Below are 12,009 nucleotides of genomic sequence, written 5' to 3'. Positions count from 1 at the left end.
CATACACACACACATACAGACTTTTTCCGATCTCGACGAACTGAGTTGAATGGGATATGACACTCGGCCCTCCGGGCCGGGATTAGGTTGACGTTTTTCAGAGTGATTGCATAACCTTTCTATATCAGAAAGGAAAAAATGTGCAAAATCCAAAAAAGTGAATCTTCGTCAATTTTTTTTCGTGTTTGCATCAAATCTCGACGTTTTATGCACCTTGAATACATTTAGCATCAAAAATAAAAATTCTATTTTTAATTTTTCCTATAGTTTTTATGAGAAATTTCTGTGTGGCCGCACTCTGAAACCCGTAATTCCGGAACCAGAGTTCCGATCGATCCAAAATTCAATAGCAGCCGATGGGAAGGTTGCACCTTTCATTTGAGACTAAGTTTGGGCAAATCGGTCCAGCCATCTCTGAGAAAAATGAGTGACATTATTTGACAAATACGCACATACATGCACACACACACACATACACACACATACACACATACACACATACACACATACATACACACATACACACACATACAGACTTTTTCCGATCTCGACGAACTGAGTCGAATGGGATATGACACTCGGCCCTCCGGGCCGGGATTAGGTTGACGTTTTTCAGAGTGATTGCATAACCTTTCTATATGAGAAAGGCAAAAATGTGCAAAATCCAAAAAAGTGAATCTTCGTCAAATTTTTTTCGTGTTTGCATCAAATCTCGACGTTTTATGCACCTTGAATACATTTAGCATCAAAAATAAAAATTCTATTTTTAATTTTTCCTATAGTTTTACATTTCTTATAAAAGAAATGTATAGAATTCGCTCAAACTTTCAAGATTTTTTCCGAGGCCCGGAGGGCCGAGTCTTATACACCAATCGACTCAGCTCGACGATTTGGGACAATGTCTGTGTGTGTGTGTGTGTGTCTGTGTGTGTGTGTGTATGTAACGGACAAATTCTCATTCGTGTTTCTCAGCAATGGCTGAACCGATCTTATCCAAACCAATTTTAAATGAAAGAACTAAAAAACAGTATGAACGCTATTAATTTGTTTTTGATTCTGATGTTTAGTTTCCAAGATATGAATGTTTGAATGCGTAAAAATGGCGTTTTTTGCAGTTTTTTTGAATTATCTGCCGAAGTTGACAATATAGATTAACAATTTATATGTTTTTAGACAGCTTTAACGAATACCTTTCGAACAAACTATAGATTGTTGAAATCGGACTATTATCAAAAGAGATATTTAACATTAAATGCGGACGAAAGATTTTTATCATTTCCCATTGCCAGAAATATGACCAAAAACATGTAATCTATTATTAACGCCAAAACGGCTTATTTTAGGTCAATAGTATCTTCGGAGAATTTAATGGAGGTAATATGCCCTTTCTTTTGGTATTGTGCTTTTGCTGATTAATCCCCCTATGAGTGAGATATTTTCACAAATTTTCTTGGAAGTGATTATATCGAAATGATGCCTTCTACAAATTTATAACTTACTTTTGCGAATAACTTTACTGAAGACTTCAAATATCTATTTTGAATACTTTAAAAGTTATGGCTTGTTGTTTGTGGATTACTCTTTGTCGCCTATTTATTGTTCAATATAGAAATAATCCATTGAAATAAGCCAAACATTATTTCGACAAATCGAATTTTGTATTTCATTTTTCTATCTACAACCGCTAGAAATAATCACCGCACCGAACACTTCCAAGTTGTCTGGAAGGTACTTGATAACTTATCAGTGCAAAAATGTTCATTTGTGCGAACCTTCTGACTGCAATTTTTCTAACTAATGACCATCGGATCGATCTGAAACATATCGGAAAATGAAAAGCCAAATAAATAACTCCAAGCAACGGCGTAGCCCAGAGAAGGTTTTGGGGTTTAACACCATACAACCCCCCCCCCCCCCCACCACACCCAAAAAAAATATTGGATTGAAGTTGAAAATTTATTGATGCAGACTGATTTAATTCAATATTACAATAACAATTATCTGATCCGTAGATTGATAACCTGTTGTTGTAAACATCATGAGGACTTTTGATAAATTGTCGGAATGGGGTCCTGATATGTACCTGATCTATTGGTCTTCATTTCACAGTTGTCTAATAGCATCAATATCAAATTCCTGCCTGAAAACATTCCAATAGAAAATTACAGAGTTCTGTAATCAATCATAGTCCTCAGATTTATTTTCAAATTGATCTCGTTTTTGTAGAGATGTACTGTAATAAGGGTCTTTATTTAATAGGAAGAGAAGTTAAAATTGATTTAATGTCTATGAAACATAGAACTGCTCACCAAAAAAATGCATAACTTTCAACATTTGCCAAAAATGTTTTTGCCTTTCTCATTCACTCTAAAATTCGTCAATCTAATCCCGACCCGGAGGACCGAGTGTCATATGCCAATCGACTGAGTTCGTCGAGATCGGAAAATGTCTGTGTGTGTATGTATGTGTGTATGTGGAAAAAATGTGACCTCTGTTTCTCAGAGATGGCTGCACCGATTTGCACAAAGTTAGTCTCAAATGAAAGGTACAACCTTCCCATTGGCTGCTATTGAATTTTTTTATTGATTGAACTTCCGGTTCCGGAGTTACGAGTTGAAGAGTGCAACCACACAACAAATTCCCATATAAACTGAAATGAAAAATTTTCAAAATCAAATTTGTATTTTGACTTTTTTTGGACTTTGGTACATTTTTGTCTTTCTCATATAGAAAGGTTATGCAATCACTCTAAAAATTGTCAATCATACCGGCCCGGAGGGAGTATGCAGTGAGGGGTAGCTACTTTAAAATTAAAACTAGTTTAAAATTTCTTAACAAGTTGAAAATTTTCGGCAGGATCTGGAACTCCCGGACCTTTCTCCATGATCCGCCCCTGGTTTCAAGCGACGTTTCAGTATCACATAGTATCTCAAGATCGTGGCTGTCGATCCATTGTATGTATGTGCAAATCGTACTGAACATGTAATATTCATTTCCACCATTGTATTGAACATAACCAGCCATGGAATCGTAGTCTGGACAAATGAGAAAAGCACAATTGCACCACTAGGTGGATTAAAACAGGTTTTCATTTTGGGAATGCGTCGAGTTGAGACGAAAAACGTAATATGATTAATAACGAGTATAACACTTTCCGAATATAAAGAGAAATTTTTGAAAAATGACGATTTCCATTCGACTCTAGCAGATCCTGATCGATTTTGATGAGCATTTGATTTTTGTTGTATGACCAATTATATGTATAGGTCAAATGTTTAAAATCAGTAATTTAAGGTCAAGATAGCATCATTTTGAAACCGCCAACTTCGGAGGTTTAGTATCTTCGATGAGTTTTGCAAACGTTAAACAGCGCATCATTTGATAAAATAATTTTGACGGTATATCGTCCAAGAAGTATTTATGGTGATTTTTCTCAGGTTAATATTCATGACTACAATAAAGTCTCAACAAATTCGCTAGACACGAACTCTGTTACTATTTTCTGAAAAATTAATTCTGCATAATTTTAAAACTTCAAAAATTACGGTTTCGGAATTATGCCGTTTGGACGGTAGGATCGTTTTTCACCAAACCCCCACCAAACCGAATTTCTGGCTACGCCGCTGACTTCAAGTAAGTATAAACAAAGTCGTTCTACACTCGTTCACAAGAAACTTCTTCGAATGCTGAATATCTATTATAATACATTGAAACCCTGATGTTATCAGCCAAATATGAACATATGTTTGATGGGCTCTAGCAGACGAACAAGACTGAATTCGAGTAAATCCTTTCTTGAGCATGTTTTCCTTATCATGAAGATGGAAATATGCAAAAATAAAAAGTTCATCATAATCAGAAATAGTTATCAGACTACATCAAGGGACGGGAAGAATATTTTAACAGCTTCAGTTTATTATAAAGAAAAAAAATTGCCCGATTTAGTCAATGTCCCCATTTTGTCAGCCTAAAATACACCATGAGACTGATAAAAATGGGTCTTTATTGTAAGTATTATTCACTGTGTTTCTCATTAATAGGTACATTTCATTTTTGGGGATTTTTTATTGCATCGAACTACAACAATTTTTAGGTAATTTTCAAGGAGTTTTTTATAGACTTCTTCCAAAATTTGGCGAACCTATTCCAATTCGTATACCAATTAATTGGTATACTTAAGGGTTAATATGTTGCAGATAGAGAAAATACTGAAATTTTCAGCTTTTTTCTTACACAATATTACGAAAGATTATTAAACAATTTTTCTTAATAAGTTTGTGAAAATTATAAACTATTTGAAATTTTTTAATAGTATAATTTTTTTTATTTAACCGTGATTTTTTAATAAATAGTGATCATCGCTTCACAACGTAGTCTATTTTTCATGGCTTGCGGTGAGCACGATCTCTCGAATTGCTGAACTGAAAATTATGGAATAGAAATTAATTTTTAGTATTCTTTACTTTACTCGCCGCGCAGATAGCTCTGAATTAGACCCGCTGGTGCCCTAAGACGATTTCGCTAGATTTTCAGTGCACTGTGCACACAGTGCATTAACGCAAGTGACGGAAGGTTATCGAAAAGTTTCGTGAAAATGAAAATTCCAGTAATGATGATGATTTTCCCAAACGGTTCGTTTTCGAGAGGTTTTTATTTGTTCTTTGGCATTAGGATTAGATTGTGAAAATGGCGATACTTACAAATGTAAACATAAGGCTTTTTTCATACATGCGAATGAGGGCTTTGAAACGCAACCAATTAACCTAAAAATTTTGATTCTACGATATTGCTTTCTTAAACTACAGCAAAAAATACAACGGGCGAAACTGTATTTTTGTTTGTTTATTTAAAGTTTCGCCCTCCACGCTCCATGCAAACAAACAGGGCGATACTTTTTTTGCTAGCAGTTTAGAAGCGAAACTGTCATTTTCGTATTTTAAAGGGTAAAGTATAAACTTCAAATCGATTAAAAAAAAATGTGATTTTTTTGGCTCAGTACAATATATAACCCCTTTAGGAAAATTCAGTTTTCCCACCACAATTTAGATATTTTATTAACAGAGCATTAACAATAATTCGTAGCTATGTCTATTTTATGGGCCATTTTTTCGCTTCCCATTGATTTGATTTGAGATTTCTAGCACTGATGTTGTCCTATGCTGATTTGAGCGATTCTCTGAGTCCTGCCACTTTCCCATGTAGTATGTGTTATCAAAAACATCGCGACGCATCAAGTTCTAAATGTTCTCAAACGATATAATATCCGAAGAGAGTGATAAGAGTTATAAGAAATGTCTCATCACACTGTTAGGTGGATTAAAAGCGTTTTTATGAGAAATTTCTGTGTGGCCGCACTCTGAAACCCGTAATTCCGGAACCAGAAGGCCCGGAGGGCCGAGTGTCATATCCCATTCGACTCAGTTCGTCGAGATCGGAAAAAGTCTGTATGTGTGTGTATGTGTGTGTATGTGTGTGTATGTGTGTGTATGTGTGTGTATGTATGTGCGTATGTATGTGCGTATGTGTCAAATAATGTCACTCATTTTTCTCAGAGATGGCTGGACCGATTTGCCCAAACTTAGTCTCAAATGAAAGGTGCAACCTTCCCATCGGCTGCTATTGAATTTTGGATCGATCGGAATTCTGGTTCCGGAATTACGGGTTTCAGAGTGCGGCCACACAGAAATTTCTCATAAAAACTATAGGAAAAATTATAAATAGAATTTTTATTTTTGATGCTAAATGTATTCAAGGTGCATAAAACGTCGAGATTTGATGCAAACACGAAAAAAATTTGACGAAGATTCACTTTTTTGGATTTTGCACATTTTTGCCTTTCTCATATAGAAAGGTTATGCAATCACTCTGAAAAACGTCAACCTAATCCCGGCCCGGAGGGCCGACTGTCATATCCCATTCGACTCAGTTCGTCGAGATCGGAAAAAGTCTGTATGTGTGTGTATGTGTGTATGTATGTGTGTGTATGTGTGTATGTGTGTGTATGTGTGTGTGTGTGTGCATGTATGTGCGTATTTGTCAAATAATGTCACTCATTTTTCTCAGAGATGGCTGGACCGATTTGCCCAAACTTAGTCTCAAATGAAAGGTGCAACCTTCCCATCGGCTGCTATTGAATTTTGGATCGATCGGAACTCTGGTTCCGGAATTACGGGTTTCAGAGTGCGGCCACACAGAAATTTCTCATAAAAACTATAGGAAAAATTAAAAATAGAATTTTTATTTTTGATGCTAAATGTATTCAAGGTGCATAAAACGTCGAGATTTGATGCAAACACGAAAAAAAATTGACGAAGATTCACTTTTTTGGATTTTGCACATTTTTGCCTTTCTGATATAGAAAGGTTATGCAATCACTCTGAAAAACGTCAACCTAATCCCGGCCCGGAGGGCCGAGTGTCATATCCCATTCAACTCAGTTCGTCGAGATCGGAAAAAGTCTGTATGTGTGTGTGTATGTGTGTATGTATGTGTGTGTATGTGTGTGTATGTGTGTGTATGTATGTGCGTGTGTCAAATAATGTCACTCATTTTTCTCAGAGATGGCTGAACCGATTTGCCCAAACTTAGTCTCAAATGAAAGGTGCAACCTTCCCATCGGCTGCTATTGAATTTTGGATCGATCGGAATTCTGGTTCCGGAATTACGGGTTTCAGAGCGCGGCCGCACAGAAATTTCTCATAAAAACTATAGGAAAAATTAAAAATAGAATTTTTATTTTTGATGCTAAATGTATTCAAGGTGCATAAAACGTCGAGATTTGATGCAAACACGAAAAAAATTTGACGAAGATTCACTTTTTTGGATTTTGCACATTTTTGCCTTTCTCATATAGAAAGGTTATGCAATCACTCTGAAAAACGTCAACCTAATCCCGGCCCGGAGGGCCGAGTGTCATATCCCATTCGACTCAGTTCGTCGAGATCGGAAAAAGTCTGTATGTGTGTGTGTATGTGTGTGTGTATGTGTGTATGTATGTATGTGCGTATGTGTCAAATAATGTCACTCATTTTTCTCAGAGATGGCTGGACCGATTTGCCCAAACTTAGTCTCAAATGAAAGGTGCAACCTTCCCATCGGCTGCTATTGAATTTTGGATCGATCGGAATTCTGGTTCCGGAATTACGGGTTTCAGAGTGCGGCCACACAGAAATTTCTCATAAAAACTATAGGAAAAATTAAAAATAGAATTTTTATTTTTGATGCTAAACGTATTCAAGGTGCATAAAATTCACTAAGATAAGATAGCATAAGATTCACTTTTTTGGATTTTGCACATTTTCGCCTTTCTCATATAGAAAGGTTATGCAATCACTCTGAAAAACGTCAACCTAATCCTAATTTTTTTCGACTCGCATAAGGTTTCTGGATTTTAACAGGGGCGTAGTTGATGGTTTACGGAGAGAGGTTACACCCCCCCCTCTACTGTTTACTCCCCTCCTTTAAAAATCTTCTTAAATCACCCCTCAGACCACCACCTCATACCCCTCCCTTTCAACCCCATCATCTTTAAACCACCACTATATTACAAAGCATACCAATTTAAGCTGGGGAGTCGTTCGTTCATGGGACTTTCGCCCTCCTCACATACCCATCCCCGCATGACAAAATGAGTTAGCAAGCAGATAACATTGATCTAATGCTGATTAGGCTAATGGAGTATGATTTTTTTTGGTTCAAGTGTTTCACCGTCGACACGTAGCTCATCAAGTTCGTGGCTGGCATGCCATTGTGTATAAGTGCAAAGTGTACTAAGAATGTAATGGACATTTCCACAATTATGTTGAACATAAAAAGCCTCCGTGCCATAGTTTAGAGAAATGAGAAAGGCACAATTGCACCGCTAGGTGGATTAAAACAGGTTTTTTTTTCTAAATTTTAATTTGTTTTTTTCTTAATTCATCTTAAAATACTGATTACACATACACTAAAGCACGCACAATGTTGCCAAAGTGATATATGCGATTTTTGATTTTCGACAAATATTTCAAACAACAGGTCAATAATTCACATAGTAATATACATCCAAATTTTATTTAATCATAACTAATAATTTTATTGAAAAATTCTGATAGATAACCAACTCATTAAGCCAAAATTATCAAATTTTGCATGAAATAGAAATCTGTCACAATGTCGATCATTTTGCATGTTGGTTTGTTTGGCCGCACTGATTTCGGCTTGTTTACATTCTCCCTCCATAACAATCTGTTTTATTCTGTGGTTTTCGTTTGAAGCGAAACTGAGTCAGTTTCTAACCCCAACTGCTGTCAAAATGTATGAACTGACAGCGGTTGGGGTTAGAAACTGACTCAGTTTCGGGTTCAAGCGAAATCGCCATAAGAGAAGAGACGACAACACCCAGTTAAACTCATTCCGGAACCGGTTCGGATTTCTGAATGGAGTCAGTATTCAGGTCAGCGTGACAAGCAAAAAGTTAGCAAAAGCTGAGCAAAGCGAAATTGATGCTGGCAGAGTTTTTGCGAGCATTTTGCGCGATTTGTGCGAGAATTCAACAACCGTTTCTGACAGAAGCGGTTAAACCAACCGATGCTGCTCACTTTTATCCAGAATCGAGCCAGAAATGTACGGCCAAGATCTCTGCACGCTTCCTGCCACATCTTTGTCAGATGTTTTGGCTCGGTTCCTGTCAAAATTTGCCAGAAAACGCGAGCGAAACCGAGTTCGCCCTAGCTCAACTAACCCGACAGGATACGCGCAGAAATCTGACAGGGCTGCCAAACCAAGACTTACATAAATCTAGCAGAGCTGTCTCTGCCAGAAAATTTGCTCACTGGGATGGATTCCAAATCAAATGATTGGTTGATTCTGACTCCCCTCTAAGAACGGTTGGTTTCAAAATCGTCCAATGAAGGACGCTCGTTGGACCAATTTGGACAACGTCCAAAAAACCGTTCAACGAACGTCCATTATTGGACCCGTGTTGAACGATTTTGAAACAATTTTTTGGACGTCTCAGTGGGTCTTTGCACCGTACGCAATAGGTTTGTTCCAGTACCAGGAGAAACTGGAAGTACTCCGGAGCAAACAGGGAGAAAATTGTTCCTGTATTATCTTCTTCTCTTTTTTCTTCTTCTGGTGGCAAACCGGAGTGAAAAGGAGCAAGAATTTTTTGCTCCGGAGCAACAGGGAGTAACTTCCATGTACTGGAACAAACCTAATGTTACTGCAGGGATAGCGAAACGATGTCTGGCAGTGTTGCTATATTTATAGGGAAATAATGTAAATACTTTTGACAAATAATATTATTATCGTTAAAAGAGTAAAAATGAATAAATGAAGCAGAAATTTTGCGACAAAGTAGAACAAGTATCTACCACACGTTTGCCGTATACGTGGTTAATAATTTTAAACAAAAATAAGACAGCAACCAAACCGTAATCTAAAATTTGTCAGAGTGCCCTTTATTAATATAATGGATTCAAGATACAAAATATTGCAGGCATAAAATAAATTAACAAGAATCCATTTTCATTTTAAAAAATAGCAACACTGTTCGGAAGATTTAGGCAGAGTGGAAATCTGCGAAAAGAAGAATGTCGAAAGAAAAATAACAAGCCGACTGTCACGTCTTGTCTTAGGAATATTCTGACGCAAAATTGTAACAAAAACGACCCCCTCTATTGTCATGTCTTGTCTTAGGTCTCATGTAGTTCTTCTGTTCGTCAACCGTTGCAATATGAGACCCGTGTAGGACGGTTTTCAAGCACTTGTTTGTGATTTCTCCCTAAGCGATTTCTCCGTGGGTGGCATTAAGCGTTTCCCCCCCCCCCCCTGCAATAATATTCATGAAAGGACCTATGCTAAGAAGTTTTAGATTGCATGTCGCAATTTTAAACTTTTTAGAAAATGAAAACGATAGTTCAGGGGAATGTGCTTCCTCATAGTGCGCTATTTTGTTTTCTAGGATTCAAGTCAGAGCCAGCTGCATTCTTTGTATACGTAATTCACAGAGTGTATGTAAGAAGAGTGACAACTATGAAATAAGCAACAATGATTATCCGCCAGTGTCAATCTAATCTAAGGGTGCTGATGCTGACATTAGAATGCGAGATGCGAGAAACCTGCTTACTGCAAACCAAATGGGTGATGTCAGAGTGAAAGCCGAGCGGATCTGCGCCGACTGCCCGCTTTCACTCTGACATCACCCATTTGGTTTGCAGCAAGCAGGTTTCTCGCATCTCGCATTCTAATGTCAGTTCCAGCGCGGGTCAGCTTCTCGCGGCCACTCTGTAAGCACCCTAAGGGTGCTTACAGAGTGGCCGCGAGGAGCTGAGCAGGGGCTGGCACTGACATTAAAATGCGAGATGCGAGAAACCTGCTTGCAGCATATCAAATGGAACCTGTCAGAGTAAAAGCAGGCAGTCGGCGCCGATCCGCTCAGCTTTCTCTCTGACATCATCCCTTTGGTTTGCAGCAAGCAGGTTTCTCGCATTCTAATCTTAGCATCAGCGCCAGCTCAGCTTCTCGCCGCCACTCTGTAAGCACCCTAACACTTCTCCAATCTATCTATTGTTAGGTATTGTTCCGTGTAGTCATTCGCCTTACACATACTTTCATGATCCATACGAAAATGAAAGTTTCGTAGTTCGTGATTTATTATTGTTCCTCAAGACTGTAATCTTGAAAACACCAACAAATGAATGGAACAGCAAGAGACAGCGAGTGCATAATCATTGTTTTGCTTTGACTTCTACCGTACGGAGAATCACAATAGAGGAAGTGAAATTATGTTAACGTCAATAATATTAGCTTGCTCATGTTGTTTAATGAAATACATGCACGAGTATGCTCCAAAATTACTGTTCTTAGAAGAAAACTGTCCAGGGATGTTTTATACATTAACATAAACTCTAAAATTACATTTCTTTACAGCATGAATTTTTCACATTTCGACCCCTTCCACAATTATTTAGATAAAACATTACAAAGAAACCTGTTCAAACACGTAACTTGCATAATACCAAATCAGACTAATTGAATCATTAAAAAAAATATTACAATTGTATATGTAAATCCAAATGTATCACTTCCACCGGTTCCTCTTGGCTATTGTTGAAATATGAAGCGTTTTCGGTGATATTTTTTAAAACTGGATTCTGTTTAATTTCAAACAATTAGAGATGAACTAATGATATTAAAACTTAATAGACAATCCAAGGGATGTAATTGTTTCATCAAACCAATCAAATACAGAGAAACCTGGCAGTGCAGAAGGCACATTAACAGGGTCCAAGGTATGCAGTGGTTCAAATTAGGTTGGTTACCCTAAATCATACGTAAATTATATTTTGCAAGCATTGCAAATATGTCTTCATCGTTGTTAGCATTTTGAAAGTACTGCTTTTCGACAGACATATGCAAATTGGAATGATTCAATACCCCATACAGTGCGAAATCGCATATCCCCATTATTTAAATCCCTGCTTTGAGAAGCAAATAGCCACTAAAATCCAGATTTCGAGTAAATTCACAATATCTGCATTTCATGATGGATGTCACTTCATTTGGCTTACATTGGAGTACACCTACGACATGATGAGTTAATGATAAATGTCGTTGGATAAACCCTCGACAATGGGGATCATTAATTTGAAAAATTGCCTGAGTTTTTCATATGTATTGATACAGGTGTCCTTACGAGTACACTCATATCATTCCCAAACATTAATTATTTTCTGATTTTTGAATTAAAAAAAAAACAAATTAAACTCAACCAACAAACTGACAGTTATCCTACTAAATGATGTAACTGCAATTATCTCGTTCGCCTTATTGTTAACCGGGACATCACCCCACACAGCATGATCTGGTACTTTTACAATCCGCTAGCAACCTGCCATCTCAGCCCGGTCAGCGTGGCAAGCAGAAAGTTAGCAAAAGTTATGCAAAGCGAAATTAGGTAATACTTTCATGGAAATATTTAAGAGATGGCACTGCTTCAGTGGTAGCTATGGTGAATTTAAATGT

The 12,009-nt window shown here is 37.3% G+C and overlaps 1 protein-coding gene across 10 annotated transcripts in view; it reads right to left on the bottom strand.

Moving 5' to 3' along the window:
* Window positions 1-12,009, bottom strand: part of LOC131683134 (uncharacterized) — a 1,279,861-nt gene that overhangs the window by 1,161,102 nt on the left and 106,750 nt on the right. The gene's annotated exons all lie outside the window — the stretch shown is intronic.

Source organism: Topomyia yanbarensis, chromosome 2, assembly GCF_030247195.1.
Source record: "Topomyia yanbarensis strain Yona2022 chromosome 2, ASM3024719v1, whole genome shotgun sequence".
Lineage (NCBI taxonomy): Eukaryota > Metazoa > Arthropoda > Insecta > Diptera > Culicidae > Topomyia > Topomyia yanbarensis.
The sequence above is the reverse complement of the archived record's forward strand: the minus strand, read 5'-3'. Positions and strand labels throughout refer to the sequence as shown.